The sequence below is a fragment of the Wasmannia auropunctata genome, unplaced genomic scaffold (assembly GCF_000956235.1).
Source record: "Wasmannia auropunctata unplaced genomic scaffold, wasmannia.A_1.0 LD335987.1, whole genome shotgun sequence".
In the NCBI taxonomy this organism is placed as follows: Eukaryota; Metazoa; Arthropoda; class Insecta; order Hymenoptera; family Formicidae; genus Wasmannia; species Wasmannia auropunctata.
Genome location: NW_012026903.1, coordinates 2,324,030 through 2,348,783, shown reverse-complemented (window position 1 = coordinate 2,348,783; position 24,754 = coordinate 2,324,030). Strand labels below are relative to the sequence as shown.

The 24,754-nt window shown below is 42.1% G+C and overlaps 1 protein-coding gene across 1 annotated transcript in view; it reads left to right on the top strand.

Moving 5' to 3' along the window:
* The window catches only part of LOC105454253 (hemicentin-1), a 205,171-nt gene that overhangs the window by 13,424 nt on the left and 166,993 nt on the right, over positions 1-24,754 (top strand). The gene's annotated exons all lie outside the window — the stretch shown is intronic.

The window sequence follows — 24,754 nt, the reverse complement described above, 5'->3', positions numbered from 1 at the left end:
CGTATTCGCATATGTTTATATAGACATCTATTTTAACTTTGCACGGAGGGAAGGGATAATTTACTAAAACGTGACGTCTATTTCTGTTAAGTTAAACTTCGACGTCGTAATTAGGTTACTATTAGCATTACGGGCGCTCATTAAACTCTGATCAAACTTTGAGCGGGTAATATTCTGTACGGTATATATCGATTATGATAACTATGTCGTTACACGAACGAGTAATTCGAGCGAGAGGGGTCTCTTGCGAGCTCGAGTGCCTTCGCCGATCCTCTTTTTTTTCTTCTCTTTCGGATTCACGTGGAGTAGTTGCGACCGGGCGATACGCCCATGGCAAATTGTTTACGAGGCGACAATGGCGCGACTTGGGTGCCGGGGCAGAAGCGTTCCCGGATTTCACGGGGTGAAAGATGCAGGAGAACGAAGAGGCTATCTCGCGAGAAGGACAATAGCCGGGGACAATGCATCATTCTCCGGCCTGTTTCGCTTCTGTGTTTCCATCCCTCCCTCGCTCCTCCGGGCCGCTTCGGGGATGTGTTTCGAATCTCTCTCTTAGGCAATTCCGGAAACAAAAAACGTGCGATGCGTCCTTGATGGCACGAGCGCTGATGGGCACTCTCGGTGAATCTCGAAATTTGCCCCGCGAATAAAGCGAGGCGCCCTCACGTCGCGGCGCGCAAACTTTAACTTTTTTTTTTCTCACGAAAGATACACCGGTCTACTTGCGACCGCGCTTTTCTCTATCAAAATTTCTTCCATCAACTTTTCATCGTGGCGGCGCATTTGTTATTGAAAACGTAAACTCGAAGAGCGTCGTCGTGGCCCTTCCCATCGCACTGGCCTGTGAAAAGTTTTCTTTGTGAACGGGAGAATATAAATGCGATCGACCTCTCTTCTCTCCGCCACAAACGGACGGGATTTCTAATTTTAACAGCCGTCATTTTGTCATTACTTAATATCTCTCTTTCGTCGTTGTAATCTCGTTTCTTTCCTTTCCCGACGGGGAGTAAGTATGGCAGGCAAAAGTTTAATAATTTCTCAAGCGGCAGTCGTTTTCGTCTTTCACCAAGACGAAGCTTCAACGTTACAAGAACTGCATTCTGAGATCCGAGCTTGAAAAGTACACACTTTCGGGGCTAACAAGTTTGTACTTTTATTGAGTACATTCGCGCGGCCGTAAGTGTATATTCGGCGCCGAATGCTTTATACATATATTGTCCGATGGCGGCCGGACAGTTTTGAAAGAGGAAACTCGGTTCGTTAAAGAGCATGCTCGGCGAGATAAGAAAAGCGTCTTCCGCGCAGAGCCCACGCGGAGTCCGCGCTTCTCTTTTGAGAAAGAGGTCGGTTGCATGCAAAAGAAATGAGCGCATGCAAAACGAATGCGTTGAAAAGACCGGAGATAGGGCCGGGCCCAGCCTCTGCAGCATCAGCCCGGCACTAGGCGAGGAAAAATGTAAACGGCTGTTTAAGATACAGTCTGTGCTTGAAATTTATGCAAAATACGTACTTCGGAATTCGTGATATCGCGGAATTCGCGCGGAAATGCGTCATGGTTCGCGCGTCAATTTACAAATTGCATGAACCGTCGCGTCGGCGGCGTTCCTTCGTCCGCCCGTGAATTTTCACATCTCGTGGAATTTCGCGTACGTAGGTAGTACGGATGCGATGACGGCGCGCAGTTTCGTCGCTGCCATTTCATTCGAGCGTAAAAGTCGTGCCACCAGTCGGCGGTGGTGCAGGTGATGATGGTGGTGGCGGCGTGACGTATATATGCGTTCCAGAAAAGAATGTAACCAGCGTGCTTTAAGTGAAGAAGCGTTACGTTCGCTCTCTCGGCGTAAAAGAAAGGTAAAAGAGAAGCGGAATTAGCACTTGCACGGCGCTGTCTCGCGAGCTTTCAAGCACGCAGCTGCGCGCTGCTACGACGCTGAAAACTTTCCCGTTCTCGTTACGGCTGTTTATCTTTTTGCATACGCAACAAGCGCCCGCGCCGGCTGTAATTACCGCCGTGAGGAGAAAACGAGTTTTGAAAGGAATTGCTCCAGTTATTCTTCCGAGGCCAAGAGATCCCGGGGGCAGAGATTCCGTAAAATGTTTCCGCCTAATCGATAGAATCCTGATCCTTTAATCAAGCGTCTCGAAGCGTCAATAACCTAGAGAACATGTCCGAAATCGGGACATACGTATATAAGAAACAAAAAAATATCATTAAGATATTAACGTCTTCTAGATATCATATATCAAAAGACGTTTTTAAGACGTCTCATGTCCCGAATTTGAACATAATTGTTCACTTGAGAATCGATTACGAAATATTTCTACAGAGCTAAATTTTTTAAATTTAAAAAATATAAACATACATATGCACGAATAATTTAACAAAACTGTATAAATCTATGCAAAAATTATGTTTATACGAATACGCCGCAGGTTAAAGCACGTACTGCCTGCGCCCCTTGAGAATTAACTGTAATTAAAACGACATAATTGTGCTGTGTTTCGAGAGACCATATTTTTCCATAACAAAGATGAATGACTGGAATAAAAACGTCCCTTTAGCCAAGCCATTTATATCAGATACGTATCTCTAGAGGGTACTGGACGGCGAAAATCAATTCTCTCTGTAATGGAATCAACAATTCTCAATTTTTCTCCGCGAGATCACGCGGGGAATTATCCTTTCATGCAGTATTCCGCTGGTCGTCACTGTCATTTGAGTAATTAAATATAACGTAAAAAGCAGAGGCGGAAAAGTGAGGTGAGCGCGAGGCGAGAGCGATTCTACCGTGAATATAGTATAGGGAATGGCGCGGGAAAACTTTCCCATGAAACCCGTCACGCACAATATTTGTCAACCCAACATGCGTCACTATAACGAGTTACTTGTTTATCCGTTAGTTTTGTGATGCCGCTTTGCATCACAAAAAGCAAACGCGCTAGCTTGTACAAAAGCACGAAAACGGCGACCAGAGTGTCGTGACGATTCCGGCTGATTAAATTTACGTCGTCCGTGTGATCAACGATCACGCGAGGAACGTAAAATAAAAAAAAATGAATGTAGGACGAAAGGGAGCAAGCCGCATCTTGATCGATACCCGAGAACAACTTGAACGCGTCGTGTGCTTAACGTGACGAGGAAATGAAACTCAGAGAGGTATGACAACGCAACGCGAGCGCATTTCTCATTGTTCGCGCGAGAAGTCGTAACGATAATGTGGCTGAAATGATGGCAAAGGAATAGTACAAGAACGGTTGGCAATATCCCGCGCGATATCCTGAGCGCGCTGCTCGTTCAGTGGAAAAGAATCGAACTTCGAGTAACGCGGGAAGACAGACTTGGCACACAAAATGACATTTTCGCAATGCCGCCTGCATCGGAGGATGGCAGATTTTTCGCTCCTTCGTGCCGCCGCCGTGAGGGACGAGGGAATTTCCGTTCGATCTTATTGCGGCAGACTGATGCGGGGGCGAAAGAAGGCGCAAATTTGCGCTATCACATCGGACACCCAGTCCATCCATCACAGCTGCCACTGTTCTTTCCGCGGAGGCGGGGGACCGCGATACACCCGAGGAATCCAACGTTTGTGCCCCCCCTTCCTCCTACCGCTGAGCCGGTCTGCGGTCGAAACATGTCGAAAATCTTACGGGCGCGGGACACCTGTCAAATTAACCGCAAACAATTTGTACCCGGAGAGCAAGAGAGCGGAATCGAATCGATTGTGCCTTGTGGGAATACCGCAGAAAGCCGCCGCTATACACACGAAGACATTGACAGTTAAACTCGACAGACTGTTTTTAAGATAATTGCCGGCCTCGCGATCGAATTAGAAATATGAAGTTGCGCTCGCGGTGTTAACAGAATTAAAACTTTGAAAGATCGGCCATTAGCGTCTCTTCGTGTGACGATTATGATTGATCGACGTTACATCTGAAACTCGTTTCATCACCGTCGATCACGGGCGGAGGCGTGAAGGTTCCCACAAACTTGGGAATTTACACATATATGGCACGGAAAATTAAATTTTTTTTTTCTACAGGAGAGAAATTATTTTCACACCGCGAAGAACTAGAAAGTGGTAACGCATTGTAGCGTACAGAATTTGAATCGTCCGGACAAATAAATTAGAAGTATAATTAACAAATTGTTTAACGTACTTTCCAAACAGCGCACGTGTAAAAATTGCAGTTTGTTGTACAAGATAATAGTACTCGTTTTATGCCGTGCCTATTGTTATTACCATGTCCTACAAGCACGCGTGCACGTTATTATGCTAACCCGCGTAATCACGCGATGCCGAACGCACGCTTTGATGTGGACATCCGATGCTGTCAATAACGTAAGTACCGTTGAATCGCGATTACATGGAATTCAAAGGGACGCGATTTATCGATATCAAGGATATCTACTCTCATTCACGCGCGCTCGTTAGTCGGTCGGAACGATGTTCCGGACGCCGCGATTTTACAGAGTCACGTCACGTTACGGCCGACCAATCGCGTCGATGGGAGTGAGCTTTGTCACAGCGAGGCCTTTTGTTACCTAACGCGCTATTATTTTATTAACGACATTAGTACTCTTTCCATTGGATTCCTCATGGATTCATTAGCGCACGCTGCAAGCGAATTGAATCGGCACGATTAATTTGTACAGTAGAAAATATTTTGTACTTGTGTGATTCATTCTAAACTCTTGTTAAAATTTTCGATGTACTTGAGTGTTAATTTAACGTAATGTAATTTATGTTATTTAAATTTTTATGTTAAATTAATATTTAATATTTCTTGGTTTTAAAATAACATAATTTATGAGTAAGTGAATAAATAATATAACAATGTAGGTTTGTAAAACGTAAATTTTAAGATAAATGATGAAATAAATAAAAGAGGAATGTAGGTGTTAATTTAATATATTATAAATATAAATTTTTTACTGAAAAAACATGTTTCCACAATTTGTTTTTAAATTGTGTCAGTTGTGTTACACTTTTATGTAACATTTGCTATTTTTTAACATATTCGTTTTTTGTTAAATTAAAAATTTGGATGAATCATTTGAAATCTGTGAAATGTGTTAAATTTAAATTTGCCAAATGTGCAAACATGTCGATACTGTCACATCATTTTTGTCAAAATTTTTTTTCTTTTTTTGAGAAAAAATACAGCAAGCGATCGTATTTTTATTAACTTGATTTTTCGCAAATCAGGCAATAATTTCTCTCTGAATATTTTCAAATGTTCGATAAGAACCGACTTTAACGTAGCACCATTAATTAATGCATTGCGGCTTCTAATTTCCGCGTACATGCGGGCAAACAAGGCGTATTTGATAGTAGTACGCTTGAGGAGGAACGCATGCAACTTGGCCGGATCGTAGTCGCGTGATCCCGGAGAGAGAGGCGTCTTATCGATTGGTATATTAGCTCGACAGGCTCACTGCGGGCTGGAGGATCGGCAACGGGGGCGGTCTTGGGGGGTGAGGAGGAAGAGGGAGGCCGGCATCGTCTATGTCCCTGATACGGGGCCGCGTATACATACGTACATAATATTCCGAGCCACCGTAGGCGTGGTCACCGGACGGATAATCTATGTCGTATGCGAGGGGCCTCGTAATTCCGCTCGGATGCACCGCTAAGTAAAGGGTTATTGGCAACCGTTCCTCGCCCAGCGCGGTTCACACGGACGGCACTCGTAGTAACGCGAACTGCCAGATACGACAGACACGGGAGAGCGATTACGCCACCCAGTTTATGGCCGGGGTCTGTCTGGCCTCGGCGCGCCTCGCGTTTACAGAGCGATACTATTTACCCGGCGCATACAGGCCGAACCAATTAAGGCTTATGTGCTTTTGTCACCTACCGACAGGGTAAACTTCCTTCGGGCAACATGTCGGCATTGTGGCGTCTCTGTGCTTCCTTAGCATGCGTAGCGCAAACTCACCACAGAGTTGGTATCCCCTGAAATCCGAGCTCAACTCTACGATGCACTCCGGGGGAGAAGTGCAAAATGACCCTTTACCCGGCTCTGCGCCGCGGCTTTTCGAGAATCATAAAAACTTAAAAAAAAAGAAAAGTTTTAAATGCACCGTGGTGGTTTGTGTAATTTGTGTTTGTTAAAGATTCAGTTACGATTGTGGATTTGTATCCAGTATAACTTTCATATTAGCTTAAAATTTCGTAGCCGCAATCGCTTTTATCGCGATATCATCAAGTGTGAAAGCCGGCGCGCCGCGCCGGTCGATCGGCCGAAAATAACAACGGCAACGGGGATATTCGCGTGGCTTTTAACAGATATATCGATCGCGCGGCGCGCGATTGCGGTCGAAAGGCTCCGATCGCGAAAACGAGTTCGCGAACGCGCGGGCGGGCGGACGGGCGGGCGGTCGGTCGACCGCGCGATTTACGTTCCGGCCAATTAATTTGGCCGGTCGAATCGGGGATCGCGATCCGCAGCCACAGTGCGCGATCGTCGCGCGGTATGTAAGTCGCCGCGTTATATAGCTCGGGCATGTTACGAAAGGATAGGCGCCCGCGTACATGTACCGCGTCTGCTATTGGCAGGATCGATATACGTGCGATAATAGCAGCTATAGGACTCCTCTCTCCATCTCTCTCTCCCTCGTGTTCATTGCCTAATAGGTCATACGCAGCGTACACTCCGAGAGCCACCCGCTGCCGTCGTTCCACGGGCTTACGTACTCTCGGTCGGCGCGCCGCACCGCGCCGCGTCGCACTGCGCGCGTTAATCCGCACGTGCAAATTCGCGGCGAGTTTGTATCCCCGAGCGTGCCGTGCATAGTTGTGACGAGCGCCGCGGCTCACGTCGACAGCTCGACGATGACACGCCCGGATCGCGACGATGGCTTTAGCCCGGATTGACCTTAATTTTTTATTTACGTACAGGACGCAACACTAAGAACACAGAACGCGAAGAACGCGTCCTAAGATCTTTAGACAAAAATATACGGGTTTTAAATCTATATTTTGAAACACGGTATAATCGTAGGGTGAGATGAGAATAATATTGCGAAGAATAATACGCTTGGAAATTTAATTGATACACAGTAGAAAATTTTGTTCTTGTGTTAGAAACGGTCCTTAACAAACTTTTGTGTGGAATTTTTAACATATTCGATTGTTGATTCAACATAATGTGATAATGTTATTTGAATATTCAATATTAAATACATATTTAACATTTTTTAGTGTTAAAATAATTTATAAGTGAATAAATAAAATAAAAATAATGTGAACTTAAAACGTAAATTCTAAGATAAATGATGAAATGTGTTAAATTTGACATAAATTTTTTCGAACTGTTTAATCAAAATGCGCGTAACCTGTCCTTTTCTTACAAGAAAATAGTATCCTGCGCGGCAACAAATTAACATATGGAATCTTCACGAAGTCTTTTGAGAAAAATTATATTTTATTTCATCAACGAGATATTTGTACGAAATTCTGTATTAATAGAGTAAACTCGCGCAGTATCGCGTCAGAGGCGGATTATTTTTCCGGGGCAGTAGAAAACGTTAGCATCCCGCACTGTGACTATGACACCGTATACATAGGGGTGCATTTTACTCACCACGCAGCGACACATGTCTCACGTCTCTCGCATTTATATGCGTCTTCAGACAGAGCACACAACGCGGTTTAATGCCACAAAACATTTCGTGTGTGCTCGGAACTGAGATGTGCGTTGAAAAATTCTTTTAAAATGTTTTCAGCTTCGCAACACAAAAGCTAATAGGAGAGCTATAAGTTCTTGACGTTAATAATAAATGTTTCGCTCGCGAGCTAATGCCGAAATTAAGAAAATCGCTCGGCGACGCGATGCATCTTTGTTATCGACGCATCGCCGGGGATTTGTCACAAAGTCGGGGAGTAATTGCGAATTGCGAAACTTCGATATTCAGCGGGACATTAATCACCGACTGTGACTGCAATTTCATCACGTAGATAACGAAGTGACCATTCCGGATTCGGTACACCGCCGCTCGTGAGTCCAAAACTTTCTTTTCCCTCATATGAAAGCATATAAAGAAACTTTTTTAATTGCAAACTTTTCGGGTGCCGTCGTGATGAGCGGCGCGCTTCCTTGGAACTTAATGCGTTAAATATATTTGGGAGCTATATTGACGTTGTAAATATTCACCCGATTACCGACATATTAACTGCTTGGCGACTGTTGACGCGTAATTTACCCCCCCTCATCGTGCGCGCGCGTTGCACAGGTGTGCTTATATCATTTTTATCGCAGAAGTTACGCAGGGCAACCCGGCAATAGCCCGGGAACTACACATCGTAAACTGTTCAAACGCGACATATATGACTCGTCGCAAGTAATAGCTCGTCTTCATGAATGTTAAAGAGGATGAGACTTACGCGGCATCTTGGAAGTGTTCGTCATACCAACCAGATGCACATTACGTTTCGCGCGACACTTTCCTGAACGTACTATTTCCTGGAAGTAATATTTAACAAGGAGACTATCTGTTAATTTCATATTGCGGACGAGCAAAAAACTGCATTAACTTTGCATTGTTATATAAATTTGATTTAAAAAATTGTAAAATGCGAAACTAAATCTTGAACATTGTTTTAGAAGATTTTAGAATGTTCGCTAAAAATCAGAAACAATAATTACTAATTAATTCGCTTTTACTTGCACGAATGCATATTTTTATCGCGCATTCGTTTGATTATTAATTGTGAGTTAGACGCAGTCTGTTTTTATATTAAAAAAACACACATTCTTCTAATATGTACATTTTCTTCGTGACCCGGACGTCAGTCGAATAAGTATCACAAGCTGTCGATACATCACGAAGGGGACAACGGCGCGGCCAGCGTGAGCATGTCCGCCGGACGATATCTCTGGCCGATAACCCGGGGGCCCTCCGAAATCTGGACGTGAGCACATCGATGGTACGGTATGGCGGGGCTGGCTACTGTGGCAGGGAGGAGCCAATAAAACACACGTGGCGATAAATCGCGCGTGGTCGCGCGGGCGTCGCCGTGCGGGGCAATAATGGGCGCCTCGTGGCCCGGTGGTCGACGGGAAAGAGAGCCGGGCGGAGAAGGAGAGAAAGAGAGAAAGCGGTTTCCCCGGGAAACAGTCGGAAACCGAGAAGGGTTACTTTCTGGGTGCTACATATAGGAGGGCCCCGCGCCACTCGGCAACCGTCCATCCGTTCGTCCGAAAGCACTCGTGTACCGTGATCTATCGCCTTAACTCTCCTACAACGTCCGGTTCTCGGTCCCCCGGTTGTCGAGGAGCATCTCGCGCTCACCGACCTCACCTTGCCCGCCAGTGTTATTGCACGAATCACGATTACGCGATTTCGATTATCGATGCCGCCGAATGAAGCGACATTGATCCATTTTGTATGCTATCCCAACGGTCATTGAACTTTCCCTTTGCGAACAATCGCGGGCGAAAGAAACCGAATGAAATGAATCGAGAGTCGCGATTCGCCCGTCGGGGATGTTTTCCTCTCCAGAGATCTGCTCAAAGGCATATATGGCGATTGCGGTGCACGTTTCGTAAGGAGAGCCTTTGAAGAAAGTATTCTGGCGGGGTTCGAGTTAATCGCGTTACGAGTAGCGGCTGGGAGAGTAATTTCGTTGTAAAAATGTGGTCGGTGCTTTGAAGCGGTATTATAAAACGATGTATTCTTCGAGGGCGTTTAGGGAATCCAAAAGAAGCCGTTACTATCGAGTCGGAACATTTTTCTTTGTGACTGACGATTGTTGTTGTAAATTTTTTTTCGAGAAGTATAATTTGGACGATAAAATCGCGCGAGATATCTTCAATTAAGGCTATCTAATTACGTGATTCTGATTATCATCTAAGGAGTTACAGTTACTTGTACGTAGGTATATAAAAGAGAAAGAGAAAAGTTTTTATATTTTATTTTCTTTAATTTCAAAATGTAATTTTTCCGTTCTTGTTTAACGTATATATTTTTTTCCTCACAATCTTTTCCACGATGAAAATCCGTAAGTCGATACGACCATTAAGAAATAGCAATCGACAGCTGACAGTTTGTCATAATGATCCCCATTAACTACGCTTCGCTGAAGCTTGTTCTTAAAGAAATTAAGAATGACGCAGAGTTTTCCAGACGTTGGAAAAATTAATTTGACAGATTGAAATCTCCCAAGTATTCCACTTATTGGACGCTTTACTTTTTTTTTTCTCCGGGCTGTTTCTAAAAACGTCGTGACAAGCTAAACTACGTCAACTAAATTGCAGAACCGTAAATCGTAATTCTCGTAATCAAAAGATATTTCCGTTATTAATTACGGCATAATCAGCGACTGCTTACAATCACGTTCCCATGCGGAAATTTTCGCCCGTTATGTCGTTCGGCATTATTAATGCGGCGCGACTGGATCGTCGTCGATGTAACTATTACGTGACGATCGGCGCTCTTGAGGATACCTTGTTATAATCCTTCTTTGATTTTCTTAAGTATCTAGATAGAACGAAATTTCCAAGTGTGAGTAAACAATCTCGTCGAATGTACCTGACGGATATTCCCCTCAAGGGCAAGTGATCAAACGAAGTGATCGTTTCTTATTCCTTCTCTTCTCTCTAGACATTCAATCAGAAAAGTAATTACTTCGATACGTATTGTGTTACTTCATCCTACCTCTTTTTCTCTCTCTCTCTGTCTCTCTCTCCATTTTTATATTATAGCATTATATTTAATTCGATCAAAAGAATTATTCTTTATTTTATCATTTTTATGCATTTGCTTTGCAAATTTAAGTTAAATTTTATTCAGTAAAATATATTTAATCGCAAAGTAAAAAAATCCTGCCATTCGCAAGAGTATAAAAAATATTGCATACTATTTTTCTGAAAATGTAAATACGAAATGATTTTTGAAGTTTTCAAATGTAACTCTGTGTGCGTAAAATATTTATATTTTTATTTAATATTATATAAAAATATACGTATGTATTCTCTCTCAAGGGCTATATACGTATATTTGCCAATATTAATTGAAAACTTTTTCAAGTAAATCAATAAAATGAACAATTGATTAAATTGTCTCAGTAACGACATTTCTGACTGCTGATATTGCTGATATCGTTTCGCTGGGAATAGTCGAAATCAAAATGCGAATTTTTTGAATGAATTCTTTGTCAGTCTGATAAAAATTCAAGCCTTATCACGCAAACTTTCGATACGTTACAGCCCGTCATAAAGTTCGTTCGTAAAACCAAAAAGGGTCCGCGCTAGCTGAATTTCGAAAATGCCCTTTGTAGATATAGCCGCGCGTGTCCTAAAGAGAAGCGGTTACTTTTTGTACAATCGCGCATTACGATCGCAACCGCCGCTTGCTCGCGGGTATTCGACCGCCTTTCGGGGGTTGCATGGTCGTGTGTCATAAAACGGGCGCACATGAAAGAAACATTGTTGAAGCAGACTATCATTCGTCTTCGAAATGTGAATCCATCATAAAGTATCATACTGTACTTTTCCACGTCCCCCGAAAAAAATTGTGTATGTGTGATGTATGTATAATATATGTACATGTATACGGTTGACGTACATCTATTACGTAGGATGATCCAGGCTCTTCGACCGTAAATTCCGTTTCCGGAAGGAAATTCAATTCAATTTAAAAATTCTATTTATTTATTTAACGAATGAATTATTTATAAATTACAAAATAAAATGAATTACGTCTCCTTTCTTCCTTTCTTGAAACAACTCTCTAAAAGTGAATCAGTGGAATCATCACTGATTGTCAGTGTCATATCCTTTTTCGGTGACATACTTAGAACTATGATAAACAGTGATTATTTCAATGTCGCTTCAATGATAATACATTGATTTAAACAGTGAATATCACTGAAAGACAGTGAATTTCACTGTCAAACAGTCAAATTCACTGTCTTTCAGTAATATTTACTGTTTAAATCAGCGTATTATCACTGAAGCGACATTGAAATAGTCACTATTTATCACAGTTATAAGTATGCCACTAGAAAATAATATATACTGATAATTAGTGATGATTTCACTGATTCACTTTTAGAGAGAACAAATACGCCCTCGTCGGGGAGCCAGTTAAAAATACTTTATACGCGCGGAAATGCTCCATTTGTTAAATTAACAGTCAGGATTTCCAGAGAAAACAACCGTCTCTGTTCTGCCGTCGCGGTTTCCGCACCGTAACATTATTAACTCCGCACAGAGGGAGCGTAATCACGAACTACTTTCCAGTGGCTACACACGGCTATTATCAGCGATCCCGACGCGAGCTCCATGGGCGGAGGAGGACGCGTGAAATCCGCCCAAGCTGACGTACGACGATCGATCCCATGTGCAAAGCTTTACTTGTAACGATCACCCGCGTATACGGTGTGTATCCCTCCGTGCAGAAGTGGGTCGTCTCGTTGGGGGGGTAATGACTCATTAACAAAGCTGATCGTGACAGATTCGCAATACTGCACTGTTGCGGGCACGTATGGTAAACATACCTAACATATCGGCTGTCTCATTCGGAGATCTATATCGGGTGTACGATGTGCGCGCGGAACTCGCTCGAACCCTCGCGGGTCGCGACGGCCAATGCTCACCGCAATCGGGCACGATTCATCGCTCGCGACGCGTTTGTAATTCGCAAAATAGTTTGCCAACTGAATATAAGTAGCATTAAGAGAGGATAATGCGTTTATCCTGCGCGCGCGCGCCGAAGAATAAGACGCGAGATTCGCGATAACCAACGTCGGTTAGAGCGAAAGTTAGAGAAGAATTTTCAGGTACAATCTGCCGTCACTGCCGCTGCGCGTTAATGCCGTGCAGCGGAGAGCTAAGTATCTTGTAATCCCTCGCTTAAGATCAGGGAACTTCCGGGCGCTAAACGCGACTTACCGTTAGCGACGGCTTTAACGTCATGTGAAAATTATAAGAGGTACTTCGACGGCGCGTAGATAAGCGCCGCCGCGGTGAGAGAGCGGCGGAAGAAAAGCCCGAAGAGCGTGGAATTTAGTAAACGCGAATCAAATATTCAATCTACCCGAGAATCGAACGCGCCGTCACATATGCGATATCGTACACTCCCTACGGATTTCCCTAACAAATTCCAGATTTAATTTCATCGTAGCCAAAATTTTAACTGAACGTTTAATAAATTTTTATAGTAACATTAAGTCAAACATTAATTTTTAATATTTATTTAATGTTATTTGTTAACATTAAATATAGATGTAATTGTGCAAATAATGTTGTGTATAAAGTTTTAAAATAAAATTATATTAAAATAATACAGTCTAGACTGTTAAATATAAAGCACCCCGAATTTATTGCATTTTCTAGGAAAAGTCAAGGGAGAATTAACAAGATATTCAAATTGTTATAAAATTAAATATTACTTTTCAATAAAACTGTTTTTAATTTATTTTTCGTTAGTTATAGAACGTTTACATCACTTTGGCGGCGTTTTATATCTGAAGACTGTGAAAGAAGATCGAAAGAGTGTAATATAGTCTTCCTGCAAGTTAATCGCTATGCAAAATGACTCGATATATCGAGATACTGACATTTTCCTTTACGGTGGGCCACTGTGTATATTTCATGGCACAGGACGCATGTTCTGTTAGATACTAAACCGATGTCTGAAGCATCCCGACCGCAATGGATTACAGCCGAGTCATTATTCATCCCCGCTTTATACATTATTTCACACTTCGGCAAGCCTCTACCCGCAGTACCGGCACCCCCAGGCCACCCCCCAACGCCTTCCTTTCTCCTATGTTTACGAGCATTTTGGCGGAAATGGAAAATGTCGGGAATTCGCTGAAGTGTCTCGGCACAAAGCTCGCGCCTGCTGAAAGCAAAAGCAATCTGCGATGCTCGCGTTGCATCGGGAATAGCTTCCGTCCTCGTCGCTTGACTCCGAGCGGTTTCGCGGTGAAATACGGGTGAGATGACGGAAGGCACGAAAAGGAAGGAAGAAAGGGAGTTGGTTCGCGCGAAGGATATAGTTAACTTTAAACTTGACGCTCTTACTGGCTTTTAGTCGCCACCGGACGACTCCGACACTTTCTTCCGTCTGTGGAAAACGTGCCACGAATATTGGATGAATTGCTAAATAGATCAATCGCGAGGTTGATTCGACACATTCGCGACGATCTTCCAATGCTTTTAACCCGTGTAATAGTGAAACCGCAAAAAGTATCTACGTTGAGAAAAAAATGTTTATAGTATTTGTGACTATAACTGCATAATAAAATAAGTATGATTAGGAGTTCCATTTTTTTAATTATTACACGGAGAGAATTTTTTTTTAAATTTACCCTGCAAATCATGTTAATTGTGGGACAATATAGTATTTAAACAAATTTTACTGTGCACTACAATAAATTTTACTGTAAAATCTTATTGTAGTGTAATCTTATTGCACAGTAAAATTTGCCTAAATACTATATTGTCCCACAATTAACATGATTTGCAGGGTAAATTAAAAAAAAATTCTCTCCGTGTACTAATGTTAGTAATAATTTATAATTCTAATCTCCAGGCAAATATACATATAATTGGCACCAAAAATGACTATTATACATTATAATTAAATTATAATAATTGCAACCATATTTTTCTCAGTGTATTGTTTAAGAAGTTCGTTTTGCTAAAACGAATATTTAATCTAGATCCATTAATTTACTATCTGATTAAGAAATTTAATCTGATTAAGAAGATTAAATGTTCAAAATATTTTTGTTTTTTTATGATCCAAATGTTAATGACGTCTTTCAAGGTTTTTCACAATCGCGTTAATAATTCAATTGTTTTCGGACCAAACAATTTGATTTTGCTTGCGCCAGACTTAATTCGTTGTTCGAGGTTCGACTTTTCATTATCGAGAGAGAGAGAGAGAGAGAGAGAGAGAGAGAAACTCGATTTTTTAAAATAAAAATCTTAAGGGTTGCAAAAATATTTTCTTTCCATTGTTACCACATTAGATTCATTTCGATCACGGATAAACGATCGGTCGCGATTTTCATCTTACGCATCCAAGTTTTCCATCATCTGCTCACGGCCCACTTCATTGATATGTACATCGGCGGTTAGAATTGCAGTCGACTCGATGGAAACGACCGTACATACGTGTCGTTGAAACAACAACGGCCGCGTAATGCAAAGTAAATATAGCGGGGCGGACGCGCGTCGCAAATTCACAATCACGTCATAACGAATCGAATGTTATTCTGAACGTTGCTCGCGCGAAGCCCGCGCGCGGTTCGCTATAGTTAAACGGCTCTATATTCATGCCGTGGGGATCGGACGCGCAAGGACGAGGGAGGGAGGAAGGGAGGAGCAAATGGCAATAAATTTAAATTGAATTGTTATATTTACACGCGCGTCATAAATAATTGAAAGTCACCGCGGCCGCGCGCATCCGGGACGGCACGCGATGCGTCGAGGCCCCGAAAACGCGCGTGCGGAAAGTACGACGGGGAAATGGGAATTGCAATTTGCATTTTCTATTGGTTGACTCGACTTAACGATTCTCTCGCTGTCGCTAACGAGCATTACGTTTGTATTATTCGACTTAACGACTTCCGTGTGCGACCGGCGCGGCGTGAGTATTGACACACTGTGTACGGATTTGATTTTCGCTCGGCGGCGGCGACGTAACGAGAGGATCGCTTCCATGTGCGCGCGCGCCCGTGTAACATGAATTCTTTGAAAAAAATATCTAGCTCACGTGAATTTTTTTCCTCTGACGTTACAGATAAACCCGTTTAATTAATTCGGAATCCGTCTAATTATGAAATGTAATCCGACGCGGCGCGACTGCAGAGATCACTTACAAGCCAGTCCACTTCTTTCGGCGGTTTCCGCACAAATTTACCTCACGTTCGCACAGAATATTCCCCGCTAAGCCGTTCGCGATAATGCCCATCGCTTAACAGCCCATTAAGTACGGTCATTAAAAATTATCCGCGTAGATAAGCGTAATAAAATAATTTGCGTCGTTCGGTAACTGGAGCGCGAACGGACGCGGCTTCCGTACGGTGCTTAGGCAAATTCATTCAAATTGCGGAAATACGACACAGTTTAAGGCTGCGAACTTGCGCTAAAGCGGCGATCACGGGCGCGATCTCGTCTCGCAGCGAAATGACGCTAAACATGCCGCTCACTAAATACTGCCATCGCCTTACAGCGTACCATACATCGTTTACGGATAAAGACACTCCGTGCGAATTATGCAAATAATGTTAACGAGCATGGCAGCCGTGCTTCATCTGTGCTAGATTGCTATTACAACGTAAAGATAATGTAAAAAATGTTTGGTGGAAATACACATAAGTAAGAAAATTATACAATAAAGCTGACATTAAATCAGCTGCTTACCTTAAAATTAGATTTACTAATTTAAACCTAAATTTAGACTACTACTCTGATCTACTAGTCTAAATATTTTGACTTCTTTTTGTCATCTTATATTTAATCCTTGATACACACGATAGATCATTCGTGTCTGGATTAATTTTCATCACTTATACAAGAAAGAGAGTATACAAAAATTATTAAGCGATTTTTACATATAACTGTAACATCTTTAGAAAGTATTCTCATAAGATTATATTAAAAAAAATTGTATATAAATCTTATAATTAGTTACAGCTGACGAATGACTTAATTGTGGATACTAAGAATGAATATAAATATACAACTTTACACGGAAAGAACAATTTTGCTGGATTCAGATCAGAAAATAATTGTTGTAAAAATTTTTGTTCAATAATTAAAATAATTTTGTTGGAAAGTCAAAATGATTGCTAGAATATCAAAACGTTTGATAGCAATGCTTATCAGTTTTAACATTCCAACAAATTATTTTGATTATTAAAAACAAAAATTATTTTCAGATCTGTATTCAGCAAAATTTTTAGACCTTTCAACAAAATCATTCTTTCCGTATAGGCTAATTAATATAATTGTATTCCCAAGGTTTACTTGTCAATATATAATTTGCTGTAAATTGAATTATTTTTTTCATTTTTCAATTTTATTTTCGTATTTTCTTTAACGGAGTTACAGAGCATTAGACGAGTCGCCTAGCCGACGTCACGCGAAGTAGTTAAGCTCCGCGCTCGGTCGGACGGGCTCTGCAGCATGAAGCTCGGCCGCTGATTGCAGCCGCGATTTTCCGCTCGGGCGTTCATTTCCCGCGCGCGGTGCGCATAAACTGTGCGAATGCATGCACGCGCCGTCGTCCGCGGCCTGGGGAAATTACGCCGCAGTTACACTCGCGTAAACGTTTTTAATCTCGTGTCAGCGGCAGTCGCCGCAACGTAAAATTAAGTACACTCGTTAGCGCGGGCGATGCCCGCTAATGCGGGAAAGATTTCGGGCGAGCCGTCCCGCCGCCGCCGCCGGCTTCTTATCTTTTTCAAGCGCGGCGACTCGCGATTAATTCGCGATCTGCGCCGCGAAAAGCCCGCCGGCGGGCGATGGCGTATTTCGCGGCCGGGGTTAAACGCATAAATCGCCGCGAAATAGAGCCGCCGGCAATAACGCGCCGGCGAGCTCTGGGACTCTGGACCACTGCCCGTCGCGGCGGCGAGTCCGCGGCAGCCGACCGACTCACCGAGGCGGGTAGCGCGTGATAAATGCCTTCGCGAGGATGAAGGAAGGAACGTTTTCGCGCGAGCATTTCCGCGCGAGCGCTGCGGCGGCGGCCGTGGGATTACTTAATGCGGAGATTACGGGCCGTTGAACGGAGGGAGCAGTAGCTAATCTACATCGCGCACGCAATAAATACGAGGCGTACCGCGCCGCGAGACGTTATCGCGCTCGAGGCCGTAAAGTTCTCATTTGTAACGGCCGCGGGCGCCGATTTTACTGAATTAACCCTTTTGCGCCGGGGATTTCATAATTTAATTCTCTGATTCGCGGCGCAGTATGCACAAACCGCGCCGGAGTTCTCCGAAGTCTCGACTATTTATCAAGAATTCGTTGTACTTCGTTGTATTCTGTTCCAAACACGCTCTCGATCGACACGTTTCTCGACTGAAGTCGAACGACACCGTGTACCATGTGCGTCAGCGGCAGAGAGGACTGCTCTCCTGGCTTGATCCCCTCGGACAAGTATAAATCGCGACCGGCCATTATGGTCCACCATCGACGCGGCGCGGCCGGATCGTCGGCCATGGGCGTGTCAGCGGAAGCGTTATCCCCCCGAAATGCGATACGAGCGAGCGTGCGGAGGCTTGTGCGAGAGCGCGCGCGGTTGTTGATTATGATCGTAAATAACAATTGCGCACGCCATCGACGTTTACCCGATGTTACGCGCGCGTTGTACCGTCTAGGTATATACATATAACACCAGCATCGCGGTGCGGCGCGACGGTCAGATCGACGGGAGAGCGATTATCTATCAATCATAAGCACGCACACGCACACACGCACAAGCACACAATCGGCTTCTGATTCGCGTCGCCGCGGCTACAGTTTATTATTCGCGTCGAGAACGCGCGATCGTACCCGCCGGCGCGCGGCGCGGCGCGGCGGTCCTGTGGATTTGACAGGCCGGATTTCATTAACACGGCGCGGCGGCGACAATGCGAGCGAGCGAGCGAGCGAGCGAGCGATTCGAATTCTCGCGAGTGCGTGCACGTGGCCGCGCGCCTCGCGTCCCGCGTATCGTCACGGTTATTCGGATACCTCGGATGCTCGTTCGACGACGGATGCATTCGAGTTCTAATTTATAATGCGTACGCCCCGAGGTGTCGCTTATGATCGATAATATATCTGGATCGCGACGATAGCCACCGTCCTGATCGAGAGCGGCGAAGCGCGACGCGAATTTCCGTGAGTGGCGTGTATGTTGGGAGAGAGGTATAACGGGAGAGAGAGGGAGAGATGTATATGTATTCCATAATATCCCTCTTTCTGATTAAATTTGCACGCGGCGATTTTGATTATGCATACTGCGTGTATTATTTTAATCATTTCAGCATAATCGATGCGGCGTATCTGTTAAAATGCACCTCTACGTTAGCGTTAGTATTAAAAAATATGATAATGGCAAGATTGATGTAATGAAAAAAATATCTGTAGATACGGAAAAAAAATTTTAGTCGAACGTTATTAAACGCGTTATTCAAACGTTATGTAATTGTGAAATGTAATAAATAAAGTAATTTAAAGCGTCCTTTATATTAAACGATCGAAAAATCGAAATAAAATTGTTACTGTAATTACAATGCTATTGCAATATTATTTTATATTACAATTAATTTTCATTATTTTTTAAAACAATTACTCGCGCGCGTATTCCTCTTAGCATAATGTATCAATATTGATAAAGCATACATATAGCAGCTAGCGGCCGATAATCTCGATAATTCAATGGACCTAATATCCGATCCATGTTTCGACAAATGACATGACAAATCGTGCTTTTACACGCGGCGGGAGTTGCGGCCCGGCGAAGTGATAAAATAATTGCCAATCGAGATGTTTGGTGCGCAATAACGTGTTAAGACCAACCACTCGATTCAAATGCGATTATTGGATCAGGCACTGGTATATATTCGTTGAGTGACACGTTATTAAGCAACAATGGTGGTGCCCAGACTAATTTATAATTTATGCGCTGAAGCGTGATCGTGATCGGGTTAGATTAACGCGATAGAACTCCCACGTCGTGCGCATCAATCAGACGGTGCGATGCAAATTCGTTGCGTGTGCGTTAACGAGGGCTACATCGTTTTCCTGGATATTAGCTGAAATGCATACAATGCCGGCTTGATTAGCAATTTTAACCGTACTCGCGCGACTAAGTCGGGCATCATTGGGAGAAATGACGTTTCGCTTTGTTATTAAATATGTCATAATATTTCATTATAACGTAACACGTAATTATAAACTTAGTTTTCAAGCACGCGTATTAATAACAAGCTTATTATATCCGTTTTGTGTTAATATAAAACTACCTTTCGTAAAAGCAGCCTCAAAGAGCGTTATAATACATGCCAAATAGATCTGTTAATTAATTTGAAATTTCATTTGCAAAGTGAAATGTATAAGATAACATCGTTTGACGCGTTTCGAGATTAAAATTAAATTTTCGCGGGCACGTGTGATATTCGTATCGCAGCCTCACATCGCCGCAATATCCCTATCCCCTTCGTTCTCTCTCTCTCTCTCTCGTCTCGCCAATTTTCGCCGGCTGCAAACGAACTAACGAAAAAATATGCGACTATCGTGAGCCTTTAAGGCAATGCGACGGTTTCAAGACAAGCGAGTCGATATTACCCTCCTCGATATTGTGCCGGTGGTTATTACACGAGCGGTTTAAGCGAATATATATATGTATGTATATAGATATCCGAGAGAGCAGCTAAAGGTGCATACTCTGCTTAAACACCCTCGCAAAAAACATGCACCAGGATGTTTAGCTGGAACCGCCGAAAGTTCCATGCGGTGGTTCATAAATTCACCTGTCAAAGACCGGAGCGTGTTTATGACAGTTTAAATGCAGCTTACGTCGCGCGTGAGCGAAGGATTTTATCTTTAAAAGCGACGCTTTTTTGCGCGTAAGTAATAACTCGCTTTATTTCTTTAAGAAAAATACTGTATTTTCCTTGATATATTCCTTTCTTCGCAGAAATACTGCAGAAGTCATTAAAAGTTATGCAGCAATCGAATGAAAATAGAACAAAAATGTTGGTAAACATTGCGAAACGTGTACAAATAAATAACTCATCGTAGAAATGGAGACATCGCCCTGGTATATTTGTAAGCAAACATTGTAGGGGCAAATTAATTTCGCCACCCCATTGTACGCCGCATGTAGAAGTTAGCGCGAAATGATATCTCTCGCGAATCATCGCGCTTTAAAATTCATGAGCCCGATACGCTATAGCCGAACAAACCACTATTGCGAGAGCGCGGTGTATTTGCGCTGTTATATTGGGACAAACGTGCGATACCTGTGTGTTTGCGATAACTAGAGATAACTAGAGTAGCCGACTTGATAACTCGATTGCTCGCGATTAAAACGTTATACGCAAAGTGCATACATTAATTAATTTGAATCAAATTAACAGGTTTTGAAAAAAATATTTTGAAATAATCGATCACTCGATAAAAGTATAAATACACAGTAAAAGTAATGTATGTACATATAATGTGACCAGTTGTCCTACTTTCGAGATGAATGTTTTACTGTTTCGCTAAACGTGTTAAAATATGAATAATCGTATTACTTTTTAAAAACAAAACTGCTATTATTTTATTTATCTTTCACATCTATACGCTTTCCCCTTTCACCTAACATAAAGTTTTAGATAAAAAAAATATTTGGTCACATTACACATATAAGAAATAATCGACGAAACACAAAAAACTGTGTGTGAACGTGCGCGCGTGTCTGTGTATGCGAAGCTTTCCTCTGCTCTTGGCTTTTCCTTTTCCATCCTCTTTAATCATACTTCTCTTCAATTACACGATGACGTGCGAGTAATGTGAGTAATACTCGTCAAGACCAATCTGCCGCGTTTTTCGCGAGACTGTCCGTTCCGATAAGAGAAAACGGATGTCATAACAATTGACGTTAACCAGACGGTTAGCTGACGCCATTCACACCGCCGTGTGTACACGGAAACTCGTGTATCCCCGCCCTTCGTGCGGAAAGGGGATGCTTCCCCTCACCTCCCTACGTGTCGCGTATCGTTTACACGAAAACATCGCGATAAAGTTCACGCTCGCGAGGTGAACGATGCGCGTCGAGCGGCTTGCCGAACGCGCGGAAAGTTCTTCGCAATGATCGATCGAACTTACGACCGGAGAGCGAAGATTTACCGCCTCGTCGCTTCCCGAGCAAACGTTCGGACAACGCCTGGATTAAGTCCGCGCGCGAGGCTCTTTTTTTTCAGGTCATTACGGCACAAGTTCTCCTTTAGCGCAGTTAATCGTTAAAACGCAGACATTTCCTAGCGCGAAACTTTGTCCTCGTTTCGAAAGGTAAATTGCTAATTTATATCATCTATCGCGAATTAACGCGGGACCGAGAGAGAGAGAGAGAGAGAGAGAGAGAGAGAGAGAGGAACGAGACATTGCGTAATTCGATTAGTCATCTGGATTATTAAAGATACAGATCCTCGCGCTCGTTTGAACTCCAGCGAAGTCATGCAAAATTTTAATTGGGCATTGTAAATTTGTAACTGCCGACACGATCTACATTGAGAGAAAAGTGCTCGGTACATATGACTCTTGCATGATAAAATGATTACGGTCAGAGATTCCATTTTTGCAGTTATTGCTATATAATATTAGTAATAATAATTATATTTACACATAATGAGAACAATTTTGCTGAAATATTTAAAATTTAGCTGGATACAGATGCTGAAAAATAATTTTGTTTTGATCAACAAAAATAATTATGTTGGAAATTTAATATTGATAAGCAACGCTGCAAAAAATTTTGATATTCTAGCAACCAATTTTCCAACATAATAATTTTGACGATTCAACATAATTATTTTCAAATCTGTATCCAACCAGATTGCTGGGATCTTTCAGCAAAACCGTTTTTTTCGTGTAGTTCTACCAAAAAGATATATAGTAGGCATTGAAAATAATTATGTACATTATAATTAAATTATGATAATTGCTATAATTTTTTTCTCTCAGAGCAATTCACATGTACGTACATTTATTCAGTATTATTACATGTTGTAAACGGCGTTATGTTAGATTTTTGGAGCAACACAGATTTTATAAATAACTCATAAATGCCCACGATAAACCGCTATGAAATAACGATCGTGAGACTTGGCAAAAGTGTTTACGGCGTTTGCTACGCCACGCCACTCTACCATTTTCAAGTAAAAAATAAAACGCGAATTTTAATTTACTGCGCGCAATTATCCGACGGAACTAGTACGGGAAGCAGGGAGGGGGACCGCAGTGTTTCGATTTATCGACAAAACCTCTTTCTTGTCCCGGTCGAGTGGATGCGCGTACGTCGTTTCGTTCAATGCACCGGGACGGCTCGTTCGCGCGGTCGCCAATTCGCGCGTGGGACGTCGAAGGGAACGTAAAATACTTCGTTAGTCTTTCCAGAAGCGAACGACCGTAAACGCGAACGATCGAATAGAAAGCCCGCGTAATTGCCATGGTAACGCCGCTGACTCTGAGACTCGATTTGGCTACCAGAATACAAAATTAAAATTGCTAGTCTTTAGTTCTTTTCTTAGAAATTCTCGTCGGATCTCGATTAAAACTGACACGTAATTTTAGTTTATTGTATCATATATTAAGGTTTATTAATATTACAAATCTTTAAATTTTTCGTGAGACAATAAAAACTATCTTCTAAATAATGTTTTTGAGATTTAACGAGTAAATTGATGAAACAATTTTTTCTTAAACAACGATATTCAAATATTATAATAACGTTTCCATGTAGAAAGTATAATATAAATAAAATATAAAAATTGCGAATTTTATGCAAAGTATCTGATAAATTCTAATATGCTTCTCGTTCTTTGCGTTATTATGTATCGGGAAGAAGGATCATAACTCACAAGTTGTTTCGCTTCATGCACTTAAAAACGAGGTACGTGAGGTATTATTTTCATTTTAAGTTTCTCTTCTTTGCACCTTGAATTTACGATCTCGTATCTCGGCGGATTTTGATTTAAAAAATACCGGTTAATATTTCAGCAGATGTTCGAAAAGAAAATATGTATGGAGGACGAATACTAAAATATAAGGTAAAAAGACATAGTAAAAAGTAAAAAAAACACAAAGTAAAAAAAAAATAAAATTATCACCTGCAGCTAATATAAAAATTCGTTCAACATACGCCCGTGTGAAATTTAATACCTATTATATATATATATATATGTATGTATATATATATATATATATATATATATATATAATTTATATTAACAGGGTGAGATGTGTAGTATATACTTTTATAACTGTTATATTTGCTTAGTGGGGCACAAGTATTACGCTACAGTCCAATTAAAATTACATGCACATAAAACGAACGTAATGTAATAATTATATTAAATAAATTATGCATGATAAATTATTAATAACTTATAAAATCAATCGCATGCAATTTTAATAAAAGCATAATACAATAATACCATCACTTCTCCCAGACGTCACAAACAAAAATTTGATTACGAGGCGAATTTTCATTCATTATAAAAAATGATAAATGTATCAAGCTGAATGTAAATATTAATGGTAAATTTTCGATCTGTGGGAGGCGGGGGGAGGGGAGGGAAGGGGGTAGGGGGACCAGCGCGAAGGGACGCCACGTCAAATAGTTTGACGGAGTTACGTCATAATTTGCCACAAACTAATTCCAAGCGAGATCGACGTGCCAACGTGGAGAAATTTAATTTTCGGTCAGCGTGCATCCGCCGTTTAATTACGCCAAGTTCGAACGTCTGGGCTTCTCTAATTCGTCCAAATAGAGGAGCACGCATGTGGACAGAAGCCAAGTTATATTAGGACGGTCGTGGGTCAATTAAGCGTCGAACTTTGTCAAGCTCCCGGACATTAAAGTATACGTGCTCGCTAGAAGCTTGCAAATTACTTCGTAGATGCACTTCGTGCCCGTGCGTATTTCAAGTCTCTGGTATTGCACAAGGGGAACGTAATAGATCTTAACCCTACAATACTATCGTAAGTTTCTCGTGTAGCTCGATATGTGAGGACTACCACACAGAGAGAGAGAGAGAGA